The sequence below is a fragment of the Ictidomys tridecemlineatus genome, chromosome 7, assembly GCF_052094955.1.
Source record: "Ictidomys tridecemlineatus isolate mIctTri1 chromosome 7, mIctTri1.hap1, whole genome shotgun sequence".
NCBI classification, from domain to species: Eukaryota; Metazoa; Chordata; class Mammalia; order Rodentia; family Sciuridae; genus Ictidomys; species Ictidomys tridecemlineatus.
Window position 1 is genome coordinate 105597122 of NC_135483.1, and position 27626 is coordinate 105624747.

General features: G+C 46.2%; 1 long non-coding RNA gene across 1 annotated transcript; it reads left to right on the forward strand.

The window, feature by feature from the left end:
- Positions 1–1443: 1443 nt before the first annotated feature.
- Positions 1444–16315, forward strand: LOC110597461 (uncharacterized). The gene is made up of 5 exons (XR_013424049.1): positions 1444–2093; positions 5842–5911; positions 7902–11836; positions 14982–15051; positions 15670–16315. It is a non-coding gene; the product is annotated as an uncharacterized LOC110597461 (long non-coding RNA).
- Positions 16316–27626: the final 11311 nt, after the last annotated feature.

The window sequence follows — 27626 nt, forward strand, 5'->3', positions numbered from 1 at the left end:
TGGGGGACAGTGAGAAAGTCTAGAGAAGCCACTTCTCAGTGCTGGTAATAGTCTCTGCTGCCAAGTGGGAATGTGGTCCCAGAATGGTCAAGAGAAAGCTGGATACTTCAGGAAGGCTAAGAAAACCTTCTGTGCTTGATCTGGGACTCACCCTGTGATGACCTCTTGGTCACAGTGGGGAAACTGACTCCAGAGAGGAAAGAAGGGCCTGGTGTAGGGTCCCCAGTGAGTTGTTACCTATGTGACAATCTGCAAAGGGAGCCAGAACAGCCTGACCCACAGAGCAATGACATCTACCCCAGAGGGGTTGAATCAAACTTCCTCCTTGCCATTATAGCTGATTGGGACCAGGCACAGTGGTGCATATCTAAATCCCAGTGGCTTGGGAGGCTGAGGCAGGAGGATCGCAAGTTCAAAGCCAGCCTCAGCAACTTAGGAAGGCCCTATACAACTTATCGAGACCCTGTCTCAAGAAAAAAAAAAAAAAACCAAACAAAACAGAAAGGACTGGGGATGTGGCTCAGCGGTTAAGCGCTCCTGGGTTAACCTGGATTGAATCCTGGGTTCAAGCTTCTGTACAAAAATAAACAAACAAATCCCGAAACCACCAGGGAAACCCAATTATTCAGGAAGCCCTTCCTTTCTTGAATTCTTTTAGAAGGAAGAAAATCTTCCTTGTTGGCTACAGGATTTTACTCAGTCGGGTGACGGGTGAGTTTCTAGGCTCTCAACATCAGGTCAGATGAGTCACAAGCCTGAGGTCAAGTTGCTTTACCAATCATTGAATACTTGAGAGCATCGTGGAATGTAGGTGCTAGCCCTCACTGCCTGGGCAGCTTTCTTGAGGTTGCTGCCTTTGGTGTTCACACGTCCATTGAAAGGTTGCTGTGAATTTCCATTGAGATCATACAGGCACAGCCCGGGCCTGACAGTCAGTGGGTGCTTCTATTTGCGGTTTCCTTTTCTTTTTACCTGATTCTGCCCAGTAGCCAAGGTTCCCCACAGGTTGTATAAGATTGTATAGGACCATAAGGGAAGTGGTTTGCTGGAGGCAGCGCTTAGAATGCATGCTTTTGAGAGCTGGGAAGAGCTATCGCTGCTCCTGGGCTCAGTGGCTATCTTGGTCCCCTGAAGACACACTTCATCAATTCTTTAATGCATTGTCTCTGACTTAATGTCAAGAAAAAAAAAAAAAGAGCACCGCTGGTGGAAAGATGTGATGATCCAGTAAAAGCAAGTCACTGTACGTTTTTGGCTCAGGAAAGTGCAAGGCGCGGTAAGATTTCGACTTTAGGAACCGAACATTATTCCCTACCCAAGATGCGTCCTCAGAGTCTGAGAACCAGGAGATCAACGGCGGCGCCCCTCCCTCCCGGGATGCAGTCCCGCTGAGTGACGCGCGGGGGCAGCACGGAAGCCGCTGGCTCGCCGAGCGCCTAGCAGTTGACAGTGCAAAATTGGGGGATTTTCCACACTTGCTTCCCCGGTTCTCTTTCGGCCGGCTGCCCATTGTTGTTTCCGAAGGGGTGGAGGAGGGCAACCGCGTCTGTCCTCAGAGCCTCCCGCGGCGAGGCGGAGAGAGGAATTTTGTTTGGGGACAAACTTTTAAAAGGGCCTCGCGATCTCAGTGGATTCGGAGTCCCCTGTAATTAGACCAGCCCTGGCTCAGGGTCCAGTGCTGACTCCAGAGGTGGGACAGTGGGGTTTCAAGCGAGGACCTATTGTGCCTCTTACCGTTGTCCCCTCCACCCCTCCAAGTACCCGCTGCTGTCCGGCCTCCGGCGGGGGAGCGGTCCTTCCCTGGTGTCCCCAGCCTCCTCTTCCAGGGAGGCTTCCCTTGCGCAGCACCCCTGGTCAGGTGTTCCCTCCCCCCGTTACCCGAAGTACACGGTGCCTTTCTCCCCAGCGGGCGCAGAAGCCCTGCCCAGTGTCTTTTTAGGGCCCCCAAGGGACACGTTCTAGTCGGACCCTTAGGGAAACGCTGGGTTGTCCTGTGGGTTAAAGGACACGGACTGGAAGAAACCACCAGAGGCACTGGGACGCCTGCTGTCCCCGCCTCCTCCTGAGCTTTTGAAGGGCCTGCTGTGTGCCAGGTGTGTGTGGGGGGAGGGGAGGGGGGGGCGGCGGGGTAGACTCCCTCCCCGCCACCGGAGCCATCCTGAATTCTGGATCTCCACCAGGTCAGATGCTGGGTAGGGGCTCCAATGACTATGTTCCCTAAGGGAAGAGCCCAGCCAGCGGAGCAGCACCTGCCACTGCCCTTCCCATGCCCCTGGCCGCCTTCCTACGCCTTGGCTTTCACTTTTCTTTGTGTTGTCTCCTGTTGAATTTAAAGGTCTCCTTAAATTCTTATAGGGACAAGGTGAGAATATAAATAGATTAATGAGAATCTGAGCAATTCAAACAAGGGGACATGGCCCTGGTCTTCCTCCTCATCCTGCAGTTGCAGACCATGGGGGACTGCACTGTGACCCTTCCACAGCCCTCCCCGGCTGGTTCTGGGCGACTGCTCATGGTAGCTGGCCACTCATCCCACTGCCGTTTCTAGATCTCAGTGACTCCTCTGTCAAGTGGGGCACAGGACAGGTGGGTCCTGCTGGGTGGGACCAGGCCAACTGCTGGGTCAGAGGCAGAATCTTGTGGTGGAAGTTCTGCGATTAGGTCTCCACAGGGCCCTTGGGACTGAGTGGTGGGTAGGGTAGCTCCAGGCCCTGCAGGGAGGGTTCTGCCGGCTTGGTAAGGCATAGCCCGGCGTGACCTTTTTGCTTGGAACTTATTCTGCAGGGCCATGCTTTGAGAAATTCCAGGACAGAGATTTGTGTCCTGGGAGGGTGTGTGTGGCAGGGTGGGATGGGGAGGGGGAGGTGACTGAGTGTAGATCCAGGATGTCCAGGGGAAGCTCCTGGATTTGTACAGCTTATTTCTCTGTCCAGAGGGGTCCTGACCCAGCTGGTATGTGGGGGCCACCAGGGAGGCAGTGGAGAGTGTGAGAAGACAGAGGGAGGAAGATATCTTCTGGGGGTGAGTAGGGGCCCTGTTGAGGATTAAAAGGGATAGGCAGAGACAAGGACCATGGGGGCACTTGCTGCTCTGTCCCCTACCCTGGCTTCCTGGAGCCACCTGGAGCCAGGGCATGGGTTGGGGGGAAGGAGGCCTCTATCCTCAGCCCCAGTGCAGTGCAGAGCTCTGGGGAAGGGCCATCTGGCAGCCTCTATTCACTTGGACTTGTGACCGGTTCACGTCTGTCCTCTGTTTCCTGCATGGTGGTTGTCCCCCCTCCTTCTCTGCCTGTGAAATTCAGGCCACCCTTCCTGGAAGATAACATCTGGCCCCCTTATCTGGCCTTGCTCTTTTTAACTCAGCTCATCTCCACCGACATTCAAGATTCACTCTCCCGATACCTTGATGTCAGTTGGGACAAGTCAGTTGACTGCTCCCCACCCCCAGCTCCTTTAGCGCCATGGGCCAGGCTCCAGGGCCTTCATGGGGTCTGGGCCCTGGTGGGGGCACAGAGATGGAGAACCTTGAGGTGCTTTATGGAGAAGGCCTGTGTTTCAGAGAGGCTCCCCAGCCTAGCAGGACCCTGGCTGCCCCAGTGGCACAGTGGGCAGGGGTCTCGCCTATCCTGAGCCCAGGCCTTAGTCTCCACAGCTGTTAGCCTGGCTGGCCATGATCCTTTCTGCTTTTATTGCTCCAAATAGCAACATTCCTCCTGTCCATTTCTCTCCCTTTCCTTCTTTAACTCTCCTCCTTGAAGGAGGAGATTTTGTGGTAATTAGACATTTAGGGGAAACCTGGCTCCAGCTCGTCAGGGGCTTTGAGCTGCAGGAGGCGGCTTGTGTCCCTCTCTGGGTCCCCCAGGGATGACTGCCAGGTAGTTGGGCAGCCACCGTATCTCCTCACTCCACAGCTCCTGGGAACAGGGGCTGCACCGTGTGTGGTGCACTGGACTGTCCACCTGGCTCAAGGCCCACGCTGGCGATAAGGCTCTGTTGTGGCCAGGGCAGCCGCCGTGCCGACTGGAAGGATGGAAGCCAGTTTCTGAATGAGTAGCTAGACACAGGTTAGCTTTTCTTCAGCAGCAAGGATGGCATACAGCTCAGGCCTGCGGGGTCTGGGGACTGCCGCCCAGCTCAGAGCCTCACCGTCCTAATGGCCAGGGGAGTGCTGGTCTGGCTGGGCCTGGTTAGGCGGGGTCTCCTTTAAGCCACAGGGCAGCTCTTGGGAAGGTCTTTTTGCAGATGATGAAGCCAGCCTGGGAGGCAAGGTCACTGGCAAGGTCACGGAGCCTGGGGCTGGGCCAGGGCCTTTTATTGGGTATTTGTCCCCTAACTTGATATTTGGGTGACTGGGGCTTGGAACACTCCTTCTACCCTCAGGCGGGTCCCTGGAGGCCCACCTTGGCTGAGTGGTCCGAGGAAGAAGGTCCTATCCTATGAAAAGGAAGTCAAGTGGGGCTGTTAGGAAAAGGGTGTGGGGTTCCTATCTTAGCTTTGCCTACTAGCTGTGTAACTTACAGCCAATTACTTAACCTCTCTGAACCGTCCCATGTTCAGGCACCCAGCCCTCAAGGAACCCAAGAACTGGGTTCTATGGCAGGACACATCCTCTGGCTGTGGTGCTTGGAGTCTCCTTGTCCGGCAAGGTTTGGGACTTGTGTGCCTTTCAGTTGCTCCCCTGGCAGAGCCTTCCCTCCCCCTTTTTAATATTTATTTTTTAGTTATAGGTGGACACAATATATTTTATTTTTGTAAATGTGGTTCTGAGGATCAAACCTAGTGCCTCACGCATGTTAGGCGAGTGCTCTACCTCTGAGCCACAACCCCAGCCCCCCATTTCCCCCTTTTTATGGAAGTATTTTTTTTTTTTTTTTAATTCTAAGACACCTGTCTCATTTGAATCTCCTAGTCCCGACATCTCCCTCTTTGGCTGGAAGCTTTGTTTGCCTGGGGTGGTTTTGGGCCTGCAGAGTGAGCATGTTCAGCTTCTCGGTTCCAGAATCAGGTGCTCTGAGTTTGCACCTGGCCATAGGCTTAAGAGGTGAATTTTGCTTGAGAGCTGAATGTTTTCCAAATCTTCTTTCCCAGGGTGTTGGTGAGGGCGTTTCAGTCCCTTTGGGGCCTCTGGGCGGAGGCTGCCCCTCTGGGTGGCCTGTGATCACAGGGGAGGCCTGGCAGGACACACATGGTGACTTCCGTGGTGGAGGTTGGGAGGAACTGAGGAGCCCTCCCAGGCAGTCCCGGGAACCTCTGTGGCGGGGATGGGGCCTGGAAGTTCCTGTGCCACAAACAGGGATGCAGAACTCAGAGACATGGGTTGGGGCAGGGGGCTGCCCCTGGGCCAGACTATTCCCCTGCTACCCGACTCTGGGGGGCTACAGTAAGACCCAGAGTCCTTTTAGATTCGGGCCTGGAGCCTGTATCCAGTGCACACACCCCCAGGCTGTGTCTGAAACCCTGAGCTGGATCCAGACGCGTGGTGTCTGGGGTTTACTTTAAATGGTCTATTGCACCAGGGGCCAGGAGCGCTCAGGAAACCTGATGGGCCGCTGGTTGTGGATGTTGGAGAAGGACAAGTGTGATCTTGATGTCACCGACTCTCCACATCTGTGTGAGTTTAACTTTTCATAAACAAGAGCTAAGACATAAAAGAAATCCTTAGCAATTATTGGCTCAGACGGGGATCACCGGGTGGCATGACGTTTTGGGGTTTTCTCTGCTCACAATGGGATGGATGAAAAGCGGGTAGACGGGAGCAGACAGAGAAAAGGAAAAGCAATCGGTCCGGTTCGGATCGGGACAAGCTGGTGGTGACTCGTTTCTCCTGGTTCCTCCCTGCTAGGCACAGGAGTATCCCCTGGAAATGACCCCAGAGAGAGCCAAAGGAGGGTGCTGACCAGTGGAAGAGGAAGGTAAGCCTGTTTGAGACCTCAGGCCTGGAGGAACAGAGGCAAGTCGATTCACAGCCACACCTGGCAGAGGGACGATGGCCTGGGGGGACCTGCCGTGCTGCCAAAAACACCAGGGGGAGCCTCAGCAATTCTAAGGAGTTTGAGGATTGATGGGGTGAGGGGCAATGGCTGGTCCCCACCAGCAAGGACACCCACCCCACCCAGTGTCCCATCCCGGGAGTCTCTTCATTTCCTTGGACTGGAGAATCTCTCTGTCTACCTAGAGGTACCTAAGCCTGAGGATTCTGTGTCCTGCAGCCCCAACAGGGACCCATGGAAGGAATCGGATAAGCCGTGCAGACCAAAATAGTGTCAGAAAGGCTTAGAAAATGAGATGGTTATTGGAACCACAGACCTCGAAGTGGATCAGGACCTGCTTGCTCACCTAAACAGGGGGCTGACTGCTGAAGTCAAATATTTAATAATCCACTCAAGACTCCTAACATAATAAAAAAAAAAAGAAGTCAAGGATACAATAAAAAATTCAGTCATTACACCCCCAATTGGGAAAATTTCAAGTTGAATTTGAAAAGAAAAATCAATTGATGCCAACACAGAGAAACGAATCAGGTGTTGGAATTACTGTTAGCCATCTGAGAAGCGCTTCAATAAGCAATTACAAATGCTCTTGGAACAAATTTATAAACTGGAAAATCTCAGCAAAAAAAAAAACAAACATAAAAGTTATAAAAATGATACCCCAAAAAATACAATAATGGAAAAATTTTTTTAAAAAAGCCAATAGTACAGTGGAGATGGCAGAGGACAGAATCAGTGAACTTGAAGATAAAACAATAGAATTTTCCCAATCTAAATAACACTGAATGCGGGGCTGGGGTCGAGGCTCAGTGGTAGAGGGCTGGCCTGCCATGTGTGAGGCCCTGGGTTTGGTCCTCAGCACCACATAAAAAGAAATAAGTAAAATAAAGATATTTAAAAACAAACAAGATCAAAAACCAGAAAATGGACTAAAACCAAGCATAGGTGCACACCTATAACCCCAGAGGCTCAGGAGATTGGGGCACAAGGATCCCGAGTTGGAGGCCAGCTTTAGCAACGTATCGAGGCCCTGAGTAACTTAGTGAGCCCGTCTTAAAATAAAAAGGGCTGGGGTTGTAACTCAGTGCTTAGCACCCCTGGGTTCAATCCCCAGGACCAAAAAACAAAACAATAACAACAACAAAACCCCCCAAAACCCACCCCAAATCAAAACAAACCACCATCATCTCAACAGAAACAAACAAATGAACCAACCAACCAAACAAACAAACAAAAAAAACCCCAAATTGGACTTAAAGCAATGAACAGAATCTTCAGGACCTGTGAGACTCTAGCCAAAGATTCAACATCTATCTCACTGGAGTTCAGCTGGAGAAAGAGAAGGGGACTAAATGTGTATTTGGAGAAATAGTGAGTGAAAACATTTCATATTTCATATTTGATAAAAAGATATACATTTATGGATTCAAGAAGCTGAGTAAGCCCCAAATATAACTGCATGTCTCAGCACACTACAATTAAACTTCTGAAAGCTGAAGACACACACACACACACACACACACACACACACACACACTCACATCTTCCTATCAGAAGCAATACAGAGGGACTGACTCATGATAGTTCGACTTAGGAATTTTCCAGTTTACCATGGTGTGAAAGTGATGCACATTCAGTGGAAACAAAACATCAAAACTTGAGTGTCGAGCTTTTCCTGGGCTAGTAATATGCCGTACCATGCCCTCTCTACTTGATGCTGGGTATCCATAGTGAGCGTGGCCACCCGTCAGCCACATAGTCATCAAAAATTCAATTGGCTGAGGTGGACTGGGCTATTAGGCTAAGGTGGGGGTAGACATGTGCTTTTCACTGGGGGATATTTTCACCTTAGGTGGGTTTTCTGGGACAGGACCCGACTGTAAGTGAGGAAGTATCTGTGCATTCCCTGCAGGGCAACAGCGATGTGAGTGGCAAGAGACCTGCTAGGAGAAGCCGTGGGACAAATACCTAAGGAAAGGTTTCTTGTGGCTCAGCGGTTCCAGCTCATGGTTGGTGGACTCCGAGGCAGACGGATCACGGTGGAAGGTGTGGTGGGGGCAAGCCACTCATTTCACGGCAGCCACCAAGGAGGGAGAGGAGAAGAAGGAGAAGGAAGGGAGGGGAAAAGAAGGGGAGAGAAGAGAGAAAGGAAGGAGCCCCTCCAGGACACAGCCCGAGTGACCTCCTTTCTTTAACAAGGTCCCACTGTCTACAGTTCCCAGGGATGACAACCAAGTATTAATCCCCCAGTGGACGAATCCACTGGGGAGCTCAGAGTCTTCAGAATCCAGTTAATAGCCCCAGTCTGAACACCGCTGCCTTGGGGACCGAGCTTTCAACCCACGAGCCTTTCGAGGACATTCCAGAGTCAAATCATAATACCACTCTCTACCTTGAGTGGCAAAATGTTGAAATCAGAAGATTGTGACAAATTGTAATTTTTTGACAAATCATATTTGTATATCGTGCAAACAGAACAACTACTACATGTACCTAGGGTAATGGTGTCCATCTCATTCCACCATCAAAAACTATACAGACATATACAAAAAATACTACAAAGAGGTCAAGTAAGAATCCTAAAAATGTTCAATTAACTCACAGGAAGGTAAGAAAGGAAAATGAGAACAAGAAAAGGAAACAAACAACAGCAACAACAACAACAACAAAAACAACGAATAATAAAATGGTGAATTTACACATAATAGCCCCAAACTGGAAACAGACAAGATGTTCTTCAACAGGCAAATGGTAAACAAACTGCGGTATGGCCATTTCCTTGAGTATTACACAGTCTTGAAAAGGAATGAACTACTGTTAAACACAACAACTTGAAAGAATCTCAAGGGAATTTTGCCGAGTGGAAAAGACCTGCCCAAATGTTAAATATAGTGGGATTCCACTTATATAACATTCTCAAAATGAAGAAATTATAAGAATGGAGAACAGATAAGTAGTTGCCAAGGGTTAAGATTTATAGTTATTAAGGGACATTGGGGGCTGGATGTGGTGGCACAACCTGAAATCCCAAGGACCCAGGGGGTTGAGGCAGGAGGATCACAAGTTTCAGGTCAGCCTCAGCAACTCAGTGAGGCCCTAAGCAACTTAGTGAGACCCTGTTTCTAAATTAAAAAAAAAAAGTGCTGGGGATGAGGCTCAGTGGCTAAGCACCCCTAGGTTTAATCCCTGGTTTAAAAAAAAAGAAAAAGGACAACAGGTAGAACTGTTTTGTATCTTGACTGCTGTGGTGAATGTACAAACCTACACGTGATAAAATTGTATAGAACTAAACTTACGCTAATTAGATACGAATTACCCCGGGGTAACTCTGCACCAGACTGTTGATATCTCCAGGATCCAGTGTGCTGCATTTCTGCAGGACATTGTGCGGTTGCTCTGGGGGGATATTCATGAAGGTACTCAACCTCCTGGGACCCTACAGTTATCTCATAAGGTCTCATTTGTTTTTTTAGATACATCTGGGTATAAGGTGAATGAGTGGGATGTCACCACCCTCCCTGGATCTGTGAGGTCCCGCTTTGTCCTCCACTCTGCCGTCATGTAGGGGATGCATGAGCGGTGGATGAGCGACTCCTGTCTGGGTGCTTTGGTTTGTCTGAGACTCCCCATGAGCACATACAGCAAGGACCTGCCACCTTCCGGGCCTTTGCCCCTGAGAGCCCACTCCGTGCAGCTGACTGCCTGGGCTGTGACTGCCAGGCTCAGTCAGGTGGTGTGGGTCAGCCCAGGCGCCCTCGGGCCATCCTCAGCTGTCTCTGCTTCTTTGCTCCTCTTACCAGATTCACTTCCCCAGCCGATCTTCGCCCTGGGCAAAGGGAATCCGAAGGAGAGCTTCAAAACAGTGGTTGCTGAGCCCCAGCTCCACTGTGGCCAGGGCTGAGAACCCCTGCTCCACCTGCCTCTATTACAGATGTGGCTACTTAGACCTGGTTCCCCCCCCCCCCCACAGTGGGCACTTTTATTTTGGTATCAGGGATTGAATTCAGGGGCACTCAATCATTGGGCCACATCCCCAGCCCTGTTTTGTATTTTATTTAGAGACAGGGTCTCACTGAGTTGCTTAGGGCCTCACTTTTGCTGAAGCTGGCTTTGAACTCAGGATCCTTTTGCCTCAGCCTCCCGAGCCGCTGGGATTACAGGTGTGTGCCACCGTACCCAGCATGATTTTATTCTCTTTTAACACTGAGTAATATTCCATTGTGTATACACACCACAGTTTCTTTATCCATTCATCTATTAAAGGGCATCCATGTTGCTTCCAGTTTAGCTATTATGAATGAGTTGCTATGACCATTGATGTGGCTGCATTACTATAGTATGCTGTTTTTAAGTCCTTTGGGTATAGACTGAGGAGTGGGATAACTGGGTCTTTTAATTGGATCTGCTGGAACCAGCAGTAGACCCATCTCTTGAAATTAAAAAATTAATTATTTATTTTAATTAGGTATATATGATAGCAGAATGCATTTTGACTCGTTGCACACAATCGCAGCACAACTTTACATGTCTATGGTTGTACACGATGCAGCGTCACACCATATGTGCAGTCATACATGTACCTAGGGTCATGATGTCCATCTCATTCCACCATCTTTCCTGCCCTCATGCACCCTGTCTACCCTCTTCCCCTTTGCCCTCCATTTTCCCATGCCTCCCCCTCCCTGTTATGGATCAGCATCCACTTACCAGAGAACATTCAGCCTTTGGTTTTTGGGATTGGCTTACTTTGCTTAGTATTATATTTTCCAGCTCCATCCATTTACCTGCAAATGCCATGATTTCATTCTCTTTTAACACTGAATAATATTCCATTGTGTATACACACCACAGTTTCTTTATCCATTCATCTATTAAAGGGCATTCAAGTTGCTTCCAGTTTAGCTATTATGAATGAGCTGCTATGACCATTGATGTTGCTGCATTACTATAGTATGCTGATTTTAAGTCCTTTGGGTATAGACCGAGGGGTGGGATAATTGGGTCTTTTAATTGGATCTGCCGGAACCAGCAGTAGACCCATCTCTTGAAATTAAAAAAATTAAAAAGGCTTCTCTCCTCTGCTGAGCTCAGCTCCCAGGAGAAGAGTCTGGCTCTGAAGCCCAATCTGTCCTCGAGTTTCTGGGCTCAAGCAATCCTCCTGCTTCAGACTCCCAAGTAGCTGGGACTCTAGGTGTACTCAGCAAGAGCAGCCTTTATATTTCTGCCCTGCATTCTGTTTACTCATCTCCCCTGGTGGTACCCTCTTCTCATACTAGTAGGACCTGGGCTGGAGCAGGGTAGGAGAGTGAACTAAAGCATATTCAATTTTTGAAACTTAAAAAAAAAAATTCTGAGATTTTAAATAGTTTTTTTTTTTAAAAAAATTGCTGTGGTTTAGCTGTATTCCCCAAATTTATGTGTTGGAAACTTGATTTGCCATATGCTAATGTTGGATGGTGACTGGGTAATGAGGACAGAGCCCTCAAAAATGGATTGATGTTATTGTGGTGGGAGGGGTTAGTCATTGAAAGAGTGGGCTGTTATAAAACAGTGCTGAGTGAAGGAGAGGGGAGGGGAGGACGTGAGGGAAAAGGGTGGGGATCATGAACTGAAATCAGTTTCCATGCATGTATAGTTTGTCAGGATGCACCCAACTACTATGCATAATTATACAGCTCTAATAAAAAATATAAAGAAATAAAGAAATAAAAGCAGTCTGCCTTTTGGGGTCTCTCTTTTGCATGCATAACTTGCCCTTTCTCATTCCACCATGTTATGATGGAGGATGAAGACCTTGCCAGGTGCCAGCACCACACTCTTGAACTTCCCAGCCTCCAGAAACTATGGGTAAAATCAACTTTCTTTGTAAACTACAGTCTATGGTATTCTATGACAGCAATAGAAAATGAAAAAATGGAAAAAATTTAAAATACAGGAAAGTAGAAAACTTGTAAACAAATGGCAATCATTTATAATCCTACTAACCTAATTCTACTAATTTATGATTCTACTAACCTAATCTAGTAATGACGTCTTTCCTTCTTTCTGGTCTTTTTTCTTTGCACATATTAAGGTAGCAGTTGAAAGCATACTGTTCAAACAGTGTTGAGTCCTCTTTTATTTCTCTTAATATTTTATCCCAAGAATTTTTGCAAATTATTAAGAAAAATTTAATAAATGCAGTATTTGACTACTAAGTATTTCCAGTTTTGGATATACCACCATTCATAGCTTCCTTATTGCCAGAACTAAACATTTTTGTTTTTGCTTATTCATTTCTCCTTATTTAAAATAATACCAAAAGAACATTTCTATATCATTGTATTTCAGGCTATTGGGATAGTTTTATTTATTTTTTCTTCTTCTTTTGGTACTGAGGATAGAACCCAGGGGTGGTTAACCACTGAGTTACATTCCAAGCCCTTTTTATTTTTTATTTTGAGACAGGGTCTCATTATGTTGCCCAGGCTGGCTTTGAATTGTTGATCCTTCTGCCTCAGTTTCCCTAATTGATGAGATTATAGGTGTGCACCACTGAGCCTGGCTTTGGGAAAGTTGGGTTAAAAGAGCATTTGCTGGGCCCAGGGGGAGGAAAACTCTTACGAATCTTAGTGTAGGACTGAGGATGTGGCTCAGTGGCCAAGTGCCCCCAAGTTCAATCCCTGGTACCCTCCCCATCAAAATAAAGAATCTTAATGTGTAATACCCAATTCTTTCCAGGAAGGTGGTACTAATTTGTCCTCTCATGAAAAGCATATGTCAGGTTGGGCATGGTGGCACACGCCTGTAATCCCAGTGGTTTGGGAGGCTGAGGCAGGAGGATTTTGAGTTCAAAGCCAGGCTCAGCAACTTATCGAGACTTTGTCTCAAAAAAAAAAAAAAAAGGTGAGGTGGGGTGGGGATGTGGCTCAATGGTTAAGTGCCCCTGGGTTTAATCCCTGGTACCAAAAAAAAAAAAAAAAAAAAAGATATTACTGCATCTGGCCTTTTTACCAATGCTGCATATTATCAGTTCTTAAAATCATTTTGAATTTGAAAAGAGTAAAACATTTCCAAGTTCTCCTACTGTAGGGTTAGTTTCCTCAGAACCTTAGTCATTACATAAAAGGTCACTAATATTTGTGTTAAAATAAATGGATTCCCAAACCTGAAGGTTATAACAAGTTGTTTCCAATGGATTATTCTTTCCCTGTTTTTGGATGACTAAAAACATTTTTCAACTGGCTGATGCTCACTAGTGCCCAGGATATGAGGAGAATATGCCCATATAACTCAGTCTATCTTCTTGAAGTGACAGAGACCTGAACAGTTATGACTCTACATTTGAGTACAACTTTGGTTGCACCCGGTTTCGTTAAGTGCTTTCTTATTATATCATATACTTTTCTTCTCGAATGTTGTCAATCTTGCTTTGTTTTTCTCTGCATTTTCCAAAGACGCTTCCTTTTAAAAAGTTTTTCCCTATCATTTAGATGTGTTTCTTATCAGCAGCATCTTAACTAGATTTTGAAAACAGTGTTTCTAAATCACATGAATAATACATGGTGATTGCAAGAAAATTGAACACATAATTCATTGCAAAGATGAAAATTAGTACAACCCACAACCCATCAGAGAGTACCCATGTATATTTTGACATTTGTACTTCCAGATTTTCTATGTGTATCAATACACACAAATAAACAAAAATGGATTCTCAGCACACATGTTCTACCATCGTTCACATTTTATAGCATGTTGTGAACCTTTTTCCTTGTCAAAATGCACACAAGTATATCATCGATCTTAATGGTCAGAAAGAATTCCATTGTACGAATATCCCACAATTTCAGTAGTCCCAGGTGTTGAAAGCATTGGTTGTTTCCAACTGTAAATACTGCCGTAATGAACATCTTTGTATGTATATCTTTGTGTACTCATCTGATTATTGCTTTAGAATAAATTCAGAAAAATTTGAATTTTGGAGTCAAAGTAGGTATGTGGTTTAGGCTTTTGATAAATGTTCTTCTGTCCTTCAAGAAGGGTGGCATGACTGCACAGTTTCTAGGCATCAAAGGTCTCTGACTCCATTGTGCTGGCCCTCAGGACTGGACTCGCTCTTTCCAGGCTGACTGTTCTCCTGTCCTCGCCTCAGGGACAGCAGCTGGTCCCCCCGCTGGACGTCCAAATGGCCACCCACTCACTTTCTTCAGCCATCTCCTCAGAGCCCATTTTTATTAGATTCTCTTTCTCATTATTTTTCTTTTTTGCCCCCTAAATCCTTACTTTTTCTTATCTTTCTCCCCTATTTTTTTTGGGGGGTCTTTTCTCTCTTCCCACTAGAATGTGAGCTTCTGAGGGCAGACACTGTCAACTCACTTCTGGATTCTGGCTCCCGGGGACACACAGAGGTCACTCACGTGAGAGGTACTCAACAGTATTTATTGGACAAAGGATAATCAGTAAGCTTTGTTAAGTTGATAGATGAAAAATGATAGGCCACTATTGTTTCAATTTACATTTCATTATTCATTAAAATGAATCGTTTTTATCACTTTGGGCCATTTATTTTTCTTCTTTTGCAGAGGACTCATTTATTTTCTTACTTAGTCTTTCTACTCAGGTGGGTGTTTTTTATTTTACTTATTTTTGAAGTACTGGGGATTGAACTGGGGCCTCACACATGCTAGGTAAATGCTCTGCCACTGAGTTATATCCCTAGCTATCACCTCCACCTTTTAAAAAATTTTTATTCTCAGACAGCATCTAACTAATTTTCCCGACTGGCCTCAGCCTTGCCCTCCTCCCAACTCCACAGTAGGTGGGATTAAAAGTGTGGTCCGGCTTTATTTTTTTATTTATTAACAAATTTTTATTTTATTTTTGTTTGTTTCTCATTTTAAATAGTTATTTACATATTAATGCTATTAATTCCTTGTCTCTTATAAATTTTAGAAATAATTTCTCTCAGGTTTTTTTTTTTTTAAAATATTTATTTATTTATTTATTTTAGTTCTCGGTGGACACAACATCTTTGTTGGTATGTGGTGCTGAGGATTGAACCCGGGTCGCATGCATGCCAGGTGAGCGCGCTACCCCTTGAGCCACATCCCCAGCCCTCTCAGGTTTTTATTTACTTTTTTTTTAGTTGTAGTTGGACACAATACCTTAATTAAATTAATTAATTTATTTTTATGTGGTGCTGAGGATCGAACCCAGGGCCTCGCATGGGCTAGGCAAGCGCTCTACCGCCGAGCCATAACCCCATCATTTACTTTTTAATTTATATTTTTTGGGGCTATATGTAAGTTAAGGTTTTTTTATTTAGTCTAATTCATCCATTTTTCTTTACGTTTTCTTGGTATTTGTTTTGACACTTTCCTCCACATCTCAAGATTACATGAAAGTCATATTTATATTCTTTTAATACTTTTATTGTATCTCTTCTAATATTTCAAATCTAAATTCATTTAGAATTTATTGGGCTATAATATACGAGATAGAGATAATTTTTCTGAAATTATGAGTCATTTTCTCAACATAAATTCACTTATAAATGCACCCACACTAAAAGAGTGAGTGGACAGGTACAAAAATCACAGTTTTAAAACACCCAACAGGGAGCTGAGGTTGTAAAGACACTGAAATGCACTGAGTTCCAGAGAGTGGCGGACGTCCATGACGGTATTCCTCCTTGGTAGGTTGGAGAGGGAGTGTGAGATCAGCTGTAGTGGAAAGAGAGAGCAGCCAACATCTTGATGAACATCTACTACCACACAGGCAGGCAGAAGAGGTCAGTACCCTGAGACGTTCAATCACAAGGTGAGTCTGCACCCACCTGCCAACGAACACTGCCCCTGAACCCAGAGCCTGAACCCAGCTCAACCCGCCATGGTGGTGTTTGGAAGGAAGAAGGGGGGAGTGTCCTTTACTGGAGGTAAACCCCATTAACTTCAGTCTCCAGTCTCAACTATTATTTTACAAAGTCTGGTATATAAACAGCCAATCCAAACCGAACCAATTCAAACCAGCAATGAAGCATTCAAAGAAACAATAAAAAGTGACCCATGGTCAAGAGGAGAAATAACCAGCAGGCGCTGACTCAGATGGTCCAGGGGGTGGAATTATCAGATAGACATTGTAATATAGTTATGATGCTAAAGAATCCACCAGTAAAGGTAGACAACATACATAAATACGAGAAGGGATTTCAACAGAGATATGGAAACTACAGCAAAGACCCAGATGCAAATTCTAGAAAGGAATAATGCTTCATCAAAAAATGCAAGATATTCTTGTTTGGGTCATCAATAGCCTGAAGACTATTCTTCTGTCATTGAAATATCCACCCGAACTTTCTTCTTCTTATTTTTTTATTAATTTTTAAAATTTATATATGACAGTGGAATGCATTACAATTCTTATTACACAAATAGAGTATAGAGTATAATTTTTCATATCTCTGGTTGTATACAAAGTATATTCACACCAATTCATGTCTTTATACATGTATTTTGGATAATAATGTCCATCACATTTCACCATCATTTCTAACCCATACCCCCTCTTTTCTCCTCCTACCCCTCTGCCCTACCTAGAGTTCATTAGAAAAGATAATGCTAAGTGAAGTTAGCCAGTCTCAAAAAAGCAAATGCTGAATGTTTTCTCTGATATAAGGAGGCTGATTCTTCTTTTCATTTATTTTTTAAAAATATTTTTTAGTTGTCAATTTTATTTATTTGTATGTGGTGCTGAGGATGGAACCTAGTGTCTACCATTGAGCCACAATCCCAGCCCGCTTTCTTCTTATTATTATCTTTTTTTTTTTTTTAAGGTAGAGGAGATTGAACCCAGGGACACTTTACTGCTGAGCTACATCCCTGTTCCTTCTTATTTTATTTTTTTTTGTTTCAAGACAGGGTCTTGTTAAGTTGCCGAGGGTCTTACTAAATTGCTGAGGCTGACCTAAAACTTGTAATCTTCCCGAGTTGCTCGGATTACAGTTTTGTGCCATTGCACACGGCCCCATTCTTATTCTTAATATTTGCCGGGTTTTCCTTTTCCATTCTTTTGCTTTTGACCTTTCTGTCTTTACATTTAAAAGCATTTCTTTAAAACAATACAGTTGTATTTTACTTCTTTTATATAGTCTAGTGATCTCTGCCTTTTGATTGGCAAATTTGCTCTGTTATACTTAATGCAGTTATTGTTATGATTTGGTTTTTGTCAACCATTTGGTATACGCTTTCTAACACTTATTTTCTTTTATTCCTTTGCTCTTTTTTCCTGACTTTTTTGAGGAGTCAGTAAAGTACTTCTTGATTTTTTAATGTCTTGTGTGAGTGTTTTTTTTTTAATTAATTGGTAGACTTTATTTATTTATTTACATGTGGTGCTGAAAATCGAACCCAGTGCCTCACACATACCAGATAAGTGTGCTATCACTGAGCCCCAGCCCCAGCCCCTTGTGTTGAGTTTTTAGATATAACTCTGCCCTATTTTTTTGTGGTTGCTCTAGAGATCACAGTGTGCATTTTATAAGGTACTAACAGAATGAATTTCATTCACCCTCTCCTGTCCTTTATGATCTGTGTCCCTATGTTTTACTTTGACATCATTTTTGCTTTAATCAATATTCATAAGTTGTTGTTGATATTTAACCACATACTTTGTATTGCTCTTCATTCCTTCCTGCAGAATTGGGATTTTATTTGACATCCTTTCTCTTCAACATGAACATTTTCTTTTAGCACTTCTTGAAATGAATTCTCTGAGATGAATTCTCTTTGTTTGAAAAATACCTCTTTGCCTCCAGTTTTGAAAGATGTTTATTCTGGAAATAGGTTTCTTAGTGTAATCTCCAGAGCGACCACAAAGATATCTTACAAAAGTCTGGTGGAAATAGAGGAGGAGTATATGCTTTTTAAACTCATTTTATGAGGCCAGCATAAATAATCCTGATATGATGTTCAAAATATGAAGTTAAAAATCTCAAAAAATATTGTGCTGCCTAAAAGAAACCAGATACAGAAGTGTTCATACTGTGTACTTCTGTTCTTACGATGCTCTACAGCAAGCAAAACTCATCTCCAGTGATAGAAATCAGATTAGTGGTGGATTCTGCTTGTGCAGGGGGGTTATCGTCAGCAAAGGAGTATATGGAAACTTTTCTTGATTTGGGTGCTTGAAACTGTCAAAATTCGTTGAATAGGAAGGAGCCCTGCATTCATTTCAGCGTATGACACTTACACATAAAAATCAAAAACTCTACCGTGGAGGTAAATGTATCTATGTTTTTGTGTGCGTGAAGGGCTGGTACTAGGAATTGAGCTCAGGGGCTCTCGACCACTGAGCCACATCCCTAGTTTGTTTTTTGTATTTCACTTAGAGACAGGGTCTCGCTGAGTTGCGTAGGGCCTCACCATTGCTGAGGCTTGCCTTGAACTCGTGATCTTCTTGCCTCAGCCTGGAAATTAATATCTTGATATTTATTTCCACCAGTTATAATATTTAAAAATGATAAGTTTTCATTGATCTAAGTGATTTTATAGTCAAAGTCTACTAACTTTTTAATGAGCATTTCCCATTGAATTTCCTTGATGTTAAAACTTGATAAGATAAGCACACATACGATAAGCCCTCGTTTGGGCTGTGGGTTAGTCAGCTGCTCATTGCTGTGACCAAAGACCCGCTGAAAACAACTCAGAGGAGGAAAGCTTTCTTTGGGCTCACAGTTTGACGGGTTCATTTATGGTCAGCTGATGCCATTGCACTGGGCCCAGGGTGAGTCAGAATTTCATGGCAGAAGGGTGTGGTGGAGGAAAGAAGATCAGCTCACGGCAGCCAGGAAGGAGTGGGGGGGAAGGGACAAAATATAATTCCCAAGGGCATGACCCCAGTGGTCTCCTGCTTCTGAAACTCTGCTAGGGATGGACCCACAGGCAGCAGGGGCCCGAGGCTGCTGGTGTAGTGTGGGTTGAATGTCACCCCAAGTCCCTGACTTAGAGGCTTTCTCCCCAGGGTGGTGCTATCGGGAAGGGTGGAGCCTTTAGGAGATGGGGCCTGGTGGGAGGTCTTTAGATCATTGGGGGTGTCCTTCAAAGGGCATTGGGGACCCGGGCCCCTTCCTGGTTCTTTCTTCTGTTTCATGGCCATGAGTGAGTGACTTTGCTCTTTCATACACTCCTGCCGTGATGTGTTGCCTAGACACAGGCCGAAAAGCCACAGGGACATTTGATCATGGACTGAAAGCTCCAAACCTGTGAACCAAAATAAGACTTTGTCTCTTTTAAGCTGATTGACCTCAGGTGTTTTGTCACAGTGATGGAAAGTTAATGCAATTGTTCTCAGTGGTTAGTAAATTCAACTTATCAACAATGTGAGGAGCATCACAAAACCTTGTATTACAAAGCAGAAATAGTAAGGTTTTGAAACATCAGTGGCTGTGAATGTGCAAGTCTGGAAGTTGAAATGCCTTTCTAACACAAACTTTTTGCATTTCAGCAAGTGAATTTTTCTCCTTGAACTTCATTTGCTCTGTCCTGCCTTGAATAGTTTGTTCTGCACTTGGTAAAAAATTAAGCTGCTGTTTAATGACCTGAAGGCTCATGGCTTCTGAGGAGGTTCTGTGCTCCCACACACCTCAAAATAGCCTGGGTTTTATAACCAAATACCACCAATGGACACAGCCTGAACACACGAGTGTGGACAGCTGTTCTTACCACCAGGGATGCTGGGGGCCCGCTTCTGGAACTTTCTTATCATTCTTAGAATTACCAAAACCCCAGGACTTTGCCTGATTCAGGTAGAACTTGTGACAGATCTCAAGTCTTACCTGTTTAAAGACAAGTGGCATCTTCCTGCTTCCAATAAAGACAACTTTGCCTGCTAATAGCTGGATGGTAGACTTTTTGACCAGAGAGTTTCTCTTGAGCTCTCCGTTCTATAGGAATTGAATAAAGGGCACATATGGCTGGTGCTTTAATGGGGGTTGTGAGCATGACGGAAGAGTGCGCTTTTTTGAGCTGGTTAAACATTACCTTCTGCCATTCTGCTTTTAAGAACACTTTTTATTTCTTTAATTCATCTTGATGAAGCTTCCTGCCAAACCTCTGTGGCCGTCCTGGAATCTTCCAGAAGGAAGTGTCCTTGAGGGAAGGACAAAGGTCCCCTGTGAGTCAAAGTGGAACTAAAGTGTGTAGGGAAAAGTCCAGGGGACAGTGTAGGTGGCCGGGACAACTAGTCTCCTGTGCTAGTTGTCATGGATGTGTGGCTCTAAGCTGCATGCCAGCCCTGGTGCATCTGAGGGCCACCCCACACTCCCTCCCTCACTGATTCCAAGTGCAGGCCCAGGGCTCAGGGCTCACGGACCAGGGGGCACCGTAGAAGTCCATTTCTTCTGCAGGAATGAGGATGTCGGTGGTAATGGAGGTGGTGGTGATGACAATGGTGGTGGTGTTCAGGCGGAGATGGTGGTCCTGGTGGAGATAGTGGTGATGGTGTTAGTTTAGAGAAATCAAGGACAGTGTAGCTGGTTCTTTACCCTTGGCCTTTCTTTCCCCCCAATTTCCCTCCTGGAGTCATGTGATATCTGGAGTAGCAGCAGCCATGGTGTAACTATGAGGCAGCAAGGACGGAAATAAACAACAGTTTACTAAAGGAGGCTATGTGGAAAGACAAAGCTTGGGACCTCGCTGCCACAGAGGAGTAGTTGAACTAGTGGCAACAGAAAACTGTCATTTAACTTTTTTTTTTTTTTTTGATAAAAATTATCTCTACTGGTTTAGCCACAGTTGTTCAGTTGGGCTTTCTGTGACTTTCTGTCAAACACAAGACTGATCGGGGAATCCTCTGGGAAATGACACATGCAGGATGGTATCACATAGAGACACTGATGTCTTGTCTAAGCATCTGCCCATCTCTTTTTACACAATACTCGGTTCTTGCAATTTTTTTTATTTCTTCCTTCATGTGCTTATTAGCATTAAGCATTTCACAGTACTTACAAGATCATCTCATCATAGGAAGTACCTGGAGGTCTAATTCTCAATTTGTGGTCTGATTCTCAATTCTCTGATTCTCCTTTCCCTGATGTCTCACTACTTTAACTATTTTGTGATTTTGATGAGGGAGCTTATTGTGCCAGGACTCTATCTGTGGGACTTTCACTTCTGCCAGGTATCCATGGGGGTGTTACCAGACCAAGAATTCTTCCTATGCTCGTTTTTGATTTGTGTGCTCTCTGGTATGAAGTACAACAGATGTGAGCCCCAGGCCCCAAACGCTGAATGAGGTGGGCATCATTACTGAGATCGCAGATTCTCAGGTATCGTTTTGGCTCTCCCTCAGAGTTCAACCTCCACAACCGACATTTCCTGTGATCTCTCTCTCTTAAGGTGCAATCAACTCTTACACCAAGAACAACTTCCACGGGACTCTCAGTCCCAAATGTTCACTGGCCAAAGTGAGTCACATGATCCTAGCTGAGGCCAGAACAGAGTTCTCTACCACATAACTGGGAGGGAAAATCAGACTCTTTAGGATACAGCACAATGGACTGCCATAGTTGTCCAGGTGACTTTCATAATAATATCCAAACATTCTCATCAAGTTTGGATGAGCATGGTGAAGGGCTTCTTAAAAGGACTCAGTCAGAAAAGAGGGGATCATGGGTCAGGTGCCTTGTTTCTAAGGGCTGTGGGACAGCTTCAGAGCTGCTTCATGACACACCGAGATGAGTCTTGACCATCTTAGTCCTTCACTTCTGTCACTATTTTACTCATTCCCCAAACAAGGTCCTTAGTGTTCCTACCTCAGGTGCTGACCTGGGTGAACCCCTTATCCTCAGGGACTTGTTTTGCTCGTCTGTAAAACAGGCCATCGTGCCCCTTTTAATTTCTCAGGGTTCTTGTGAGGAAAAAAATAATCAGACAAGAATAACAGGTGTAGAGGCCTTTTTAGCGGCTGGCCTGGGCTGGTCCCTCATGTAGCACTGGTTTTTCTCTTTGTCCCCTGAAACAGGTTCTTTGGTGGTATATCCCTTGATTTCTCCATTTGTCTACGGGAGTGGCCACACTTCTTTCGGGGAAATCGTATGAATTGATTTAGTTTGTGTGTGAACGTGTTTTAAAAAGTTAAGAGCCACTTTAGAAAATGCAAACTAAAAAAAAAAAGGGCGGGGGGCTTTTTGTGTTGAATCTAAGCATGCAGAACATTTGAAAGTGTATCTTCAGGGCACCCTGTACCAGGCTACCGTTTTAAAAACAGCCAGGTTTGGCTGAGGTTGTCAGGAAGCACAAAGTCGAGGCTGGAGGTCATGTCCCCATCCAGGGCTGACGAGGGGTCCCTCCACCTGACCCAAGAAAGAGCTCACTTTGCGCTGGGCTTTCTCTGAGGCCCCCTGCAGGCATGGTGAACAGAATGGGATGGATAGGGTGACAGGCAAACTTTGGGCTGGTGGCCGATGGCCTCACTTTGTTCTTCCAGAAGGAAAGCTGGGAGCAGAAGGGGTCTCTGGTCCCTGCCCTCTGTCTGCTCTAGGTCTAGCTGACTATGGCACCACATATGGGTCCCCATTAACCAGCAGTACACCCAGACTGCACATGGGCATCTTCTTCTCCGGGGAGTGTGCCCTTCTGGGCCTCTGATCCCAGGGTGGGTTGGGGAAGTCCTGTATACTGGCTTGGTGGCCACGTGAGGATGGGGCCCCGGAGAGTCAATGACCTTCAGAAGACGTTCACCTGGCCCAGATTCCTTAGTGAACTGGAGTGTAGACTAGTGGAAGTGGATGGGACCCTGATTGGCTTGTTGGGTGGTGGCAGTGATGTGTGGATTGCTTTGCAGAGAGCGGGCACCCATAAGCTTCCCACCTCCCTTGGAGAGCTGGTCTCAGACTTCAGGAGTGGGGTCTGGGGGCTCCAGGGAAGCACCTCTAGCCAGAGTAAGCTGGAACCCCAGGGCATGGTAGGGCATTAGTACAAGTGCTCTCAGCATGCTGAGCCCTGGATAAGAGTCTTTCCTTGCCTGGAGAGATGGAGAGGGCTAGACACCTCGTGCAGGTGAGGAAACCAGGACTCAGAGACAGACATCATGTGCTCAGAGCTGCAGCAGCCCAGTCCTGGCTACCTCAAACCCTCCAGGTTCTGTGTCTAGGACCTGCTGGGTGGACCTGCCACTCAGATGCAGAGTCCCAGAGGGGATGTTAGGGTTGGTCTGAACTTTCCACTAAGTTCTGAAAATCAACTAGACTTTCTGGAGGAAATTCCAGATCTCCCATTCCCTCCTCAGGATCCAGGGTTCCTCCTGCCCGACCTGTCCCAGCTCCTCCAACAGGCAGGGTCGGGCCACGTTGTGGGACCAGGTGCAGGTTAGTGAGAGAACGGGAATGGGAACTTGGGGTTCTGTTTTAGCTAGTTTTTTTCATTGGTTCATTCATTTATTCATTCATTCATTCAACAAAGTATTTCTGAGCTCTGGGTCCTGAAGATTTAGTATTGAGTGAAGCAGCCAAGATTCTTGTTCTCATGATGCTCACGATCTGGCAGGATGGGGATGGGTAAGCATTAAGCAGCTCATAGCAGAATCGAGTGACTTTTAATTTAATTTTGTTTTGTTCTGGGGATTGAGCTCAGGGGCATTTTGCCACTGGAACACTGAGCTATGTCCCAGTCCTTTTTATTTCTTATTTTGAGACAGGGGTCTCAGTAAGTTGCCAGGGATGGCCTTGAACTTGGGATCCTCCTGCCTTAGCCTCCTGAGTCACTGGGATTACAGGCATGTACCACCGTTCCTGGCAGGTGATTCTTTGTAATTGGAGTGGATGCTGTGTGGCAGGGCCAGAGAGGGTGGGATGTGGCTTGGGCATCTGACCTTCTCCAGGGCAGGGCAGGGGGCTCTTGAGGAGGAGGTGGAGCAGCCAGCCAGTGGGGGTGGGTCAGGGAGAGGAAGCCTACACAGGCCCCAGTAGAGCGTGAGAGACCCCAGGGTGCAGGGAGGCAGGATGGCTTGCCATAGGTGAGCGACGGGCAGGAGGCCCCTGTGGCAGAGAGAGATAAAGCAGTGAGTGGCCCGGCTAAGGTTGGAGAGCACAGAGCCACCAAGGGGATGGCAGTGCATCAGCCCAGGGGTGGGGGGGACATGGCCCTTTCTGCCCCTAGGCCAAGTGAGAATCTACCTGTACCCTTTATAAGGGAAGGGTCACTCCTTGAGAAAGGGTCCCTGAGGGTGTCAGGAAGACGAGGGTGCTGCCCAGCTGGGCCCCTGTGCTTCTATTCTTCAAATGAGGGAGATAGAATCATTGACTAAAAATCCTCCCTCATGCTCTCTCCGGAAGCCTGTGGTGCAGGGTGGAGTCTGTGTGCACTGAGGCTCCCTGAGGGCAGGTCTGGACATGACCCACGGTGCCTCCTCTCTATGACAGTCCCACAGGCTGCCTGCGAGGTCTCACTCTTGCACCCTACCTGCCTGTCCCTCCCGAGGGCATCACAAAGGTGAGCTGGAGCCAGGCAGGCAGGAGGCAGAGTCGGCCTATTTATTTTTAGTGTTTCTTTCTAGAAAGGTCCCTCTGTGTACTGCGTGGATACTCTGTGGGGTGGGGAGGGTGGCAAGGGTGGACTGTGGTTGCTTGTCTTTCCAGTGAGAGATGGCCTTGGCCAGGCGAGTGGGGGGCCCGTGTTTCTGGATTGTTGTGGCTGGGTGGGCCTTCTTGGGTTCAGCACCAATGGGCAGCTCTCCGTCGTGGAAGGTCAGGGCAAATCCAGAGGGCTTCAGCTGGCTGTTGATAGCCACCTTGGGACTTCGGCCTGCTTGAAGCCAGGGCCTGCGCTGAGCACTGGGCATAACTGGTATAATGGAAGAAACAACAGAATTTTCTAGAGATCCTGCTGGCAAGTCGGGAAGGAGGGGTAGGAACTCAGGGATGGTTCAGGTGCTTGCTCTGATGCTTCCTGGCCCTGCATCCTCCTGTCAGGGATGGACCCACGCAGGGCCGGACTAGTCCTGTTCCACGTATGCATGCACATGTACCCAAACGTGCACGCTCAAGCACGCACACACATCCACCCGCCCTTGCTCCCTTGTATGTGCCTGTTCCCACGACTCCATGCATCCACCAGGCTCTGTTTTCTGGGTCCTTTCCCACCCCCAGCCACAGGTATTTGCCAGGCTGCCCTGCGTGCCCTGCCCTGGGGTGGGCTTCTTTCTCTGCCCCCTTGGTCCCCTGCTTGGCTAGAGCAGGAGCCAGGGTCTGCAGGACGGAGGTAAAGAGGGTTTCTTCCTAATTGGAACAGTGTCCCAGCCATTGTCTGCAGACGAGACTCCACAGCCACTGCGTTTTTCACAGGGGGTGCTTTGCCAAGAAAAAGCAACGCCTCTGCCAGCCGCCGAGGGGGAGGAGAAATTCCAGGGAAGCTGCAGAGTGTGGCTGGCCTGGCCCCACAGGCCTCCTGTGAGGGTGTCTGCCAGAGCAGAGCTTCTGAGGGAGGGGACGGCAGATCTGGCTTCAGGGCTGGCATGGCTGGCAGCAGTGACCAGGATGGCTTCCTGCCCATGATGAACACAGCCCGCTCCTCCCATCCCGGTTCTACAGGTCCTAGTCCAGATGGGGAGACGTGTTCTTTCAGGCTTGCCTGTGCCTTATTGCTGCTTTTTATTTCCTGTCTTAAAATAATTGTTTTGATTTTGTGAGCAGGAAGGCTTAAATGCCCATAGCTGCAGAAGGCCTCTGGTTACGTGTCCCTCCTGTCCTGGGCACACCCCCCAGCCCTCCTCCCCATGGTGACCAGTACTACCTATTTTCATGTGTCTTTCCAGAGATATTTTCTACACATTCTCTATAAAATACTTGTGCATACATTCCTCTGTCCCTCTGTTTTTGCAGAGAAGGAGCTTTTGCGCATACTATATACTATTCTTCTTCATGAGCTTTTTTTTTTTTCCTTTATAGTGCTAGGGTGGAGATCACTCTAGAGATTTCTTACTAATTTTGGAAGTTCCACCGTAGTTTGTGGTATGGAGCATCGTAATTTATTTAACCAGTCCTGCATCCAGTTGCTCAAAGCCTCTTTGGGCAGCACCCACTATGCCCACTACCTGGTCACTCTAACAAAGTCACCGGGCTTGCATGCCAGAGTGAAGGGGGAAATGCTGAATTCTAGGGTAAAGCCAGTGGCAAACTGGTGTTCAGGAATCCCATCGCAAAGCCTGCCACGCTGATTTCAACTGGGCAGTAAATCTGAAAATGAATTTCTTGGTGGTCAAAATAGATGGGCTTAGAACATTTAGGCCTGTGAATCTGTGTACCTTTGATTTACAAAAAGCGGGCTCAGCAGTAGAGAAAGAAGGGCTTTTTAATAAATGATGTTGGGATTATTGAGTATCTAAAGGGGGGATAGAAACTCACTCAAAATCTTGGCCCTATACCAGGCCATTCACAAAAAAAAAAAAAAAAAAAAAAAAAAAAATCAACCAGGTAGATTTAAAGTTAAATGAGAAAAGCAAACCAATGTGGCATTAGAGAATAATATAGATGTTTGGTGGACATTCAACCAGAGAAGCAGCCAGCCAGCCAGGGATTGTGTGTGTGTGTGTGTGTGTGTGTGTGTGTGTGTGTGTGTGTGTGTGCGTGTGATGGATCTATTACATGGAATTGGACTCTGGGCTGGGAGCAGGCCTAAAGTCTATAGGGTAGGCCGTGGGGAGGGGAGACCCAGTGGCTATTTGCAGTGTGGCTCAGGGAAGGCCTAAGCCCTTTTAAAAAGGACTTTCAATTAATTAAGTCAGGCCCTTCCAGGATAATCTCCCTTTTGATTATGGTAAAGTCAACTGACTTGGGACTATAATCACATCTGCAAAATCCCTTTGCAGCAACACGTAAGCAAGGGTTTGAGTGGATAACTAGAGGAGGGGGCAGGCTCAGAAGGCCGCTGACTCCCTTCTGTCTTTCAGCTCTTGACCTTGCTGAAAGTCGGCTAGGAAGGGCATAGTGGGGACTGTAGTTCAGCCTAGTCGAGGGGAAACATCCAAAGGCTATCACAATCAGAAGATGACTTTATATCTATGGGGTAGGGAGAGGACTTTAAAATAGGGTGTAAAAGCAGAAACTATAAAGAGTAAGACTCATCAATTGGGTTACATTGCAATTAAGAATCCCTGTCTATCCAAATGAAATGCTAAGTGAAGTAAGCCAATCCCCCCAAACCACAGGCGGAATGTTCTCTTTGATATGAGGATGCTGAGTCATAATGGCGATGGGGGGGGGTGGGGGGAGCACGGGAGGAATGGAGGAACTTTAGATAGGGAAAAGGGGAGGGAGGGGAAAGGGGGTAGGAATGATGGTGGAATGAGTTAGACATCATTACCCTTAGTACATGTATGAAGACACGAATGGTGTGAAAATACTTTGTGTACAATCAGTGACTTGAAAAAGTGTGCTCTATATGTGTAATATGAAATGAATGGCATTTTGCATCATGTATAACAAATTAGAATAAATAAATAATTTAATAAAACAAAGAAATAATAATAAAAAAAAAGAATACCTGTTTGCCTAAGAGACCGTTAAAAGTATATAAAAAGCAAAATGAGAACGGGAGAATGTATTTTTAGCACATACAACTGACAAGGTTCTCCTACCCAGAATATATAAAGAGCTCTTGCAAAT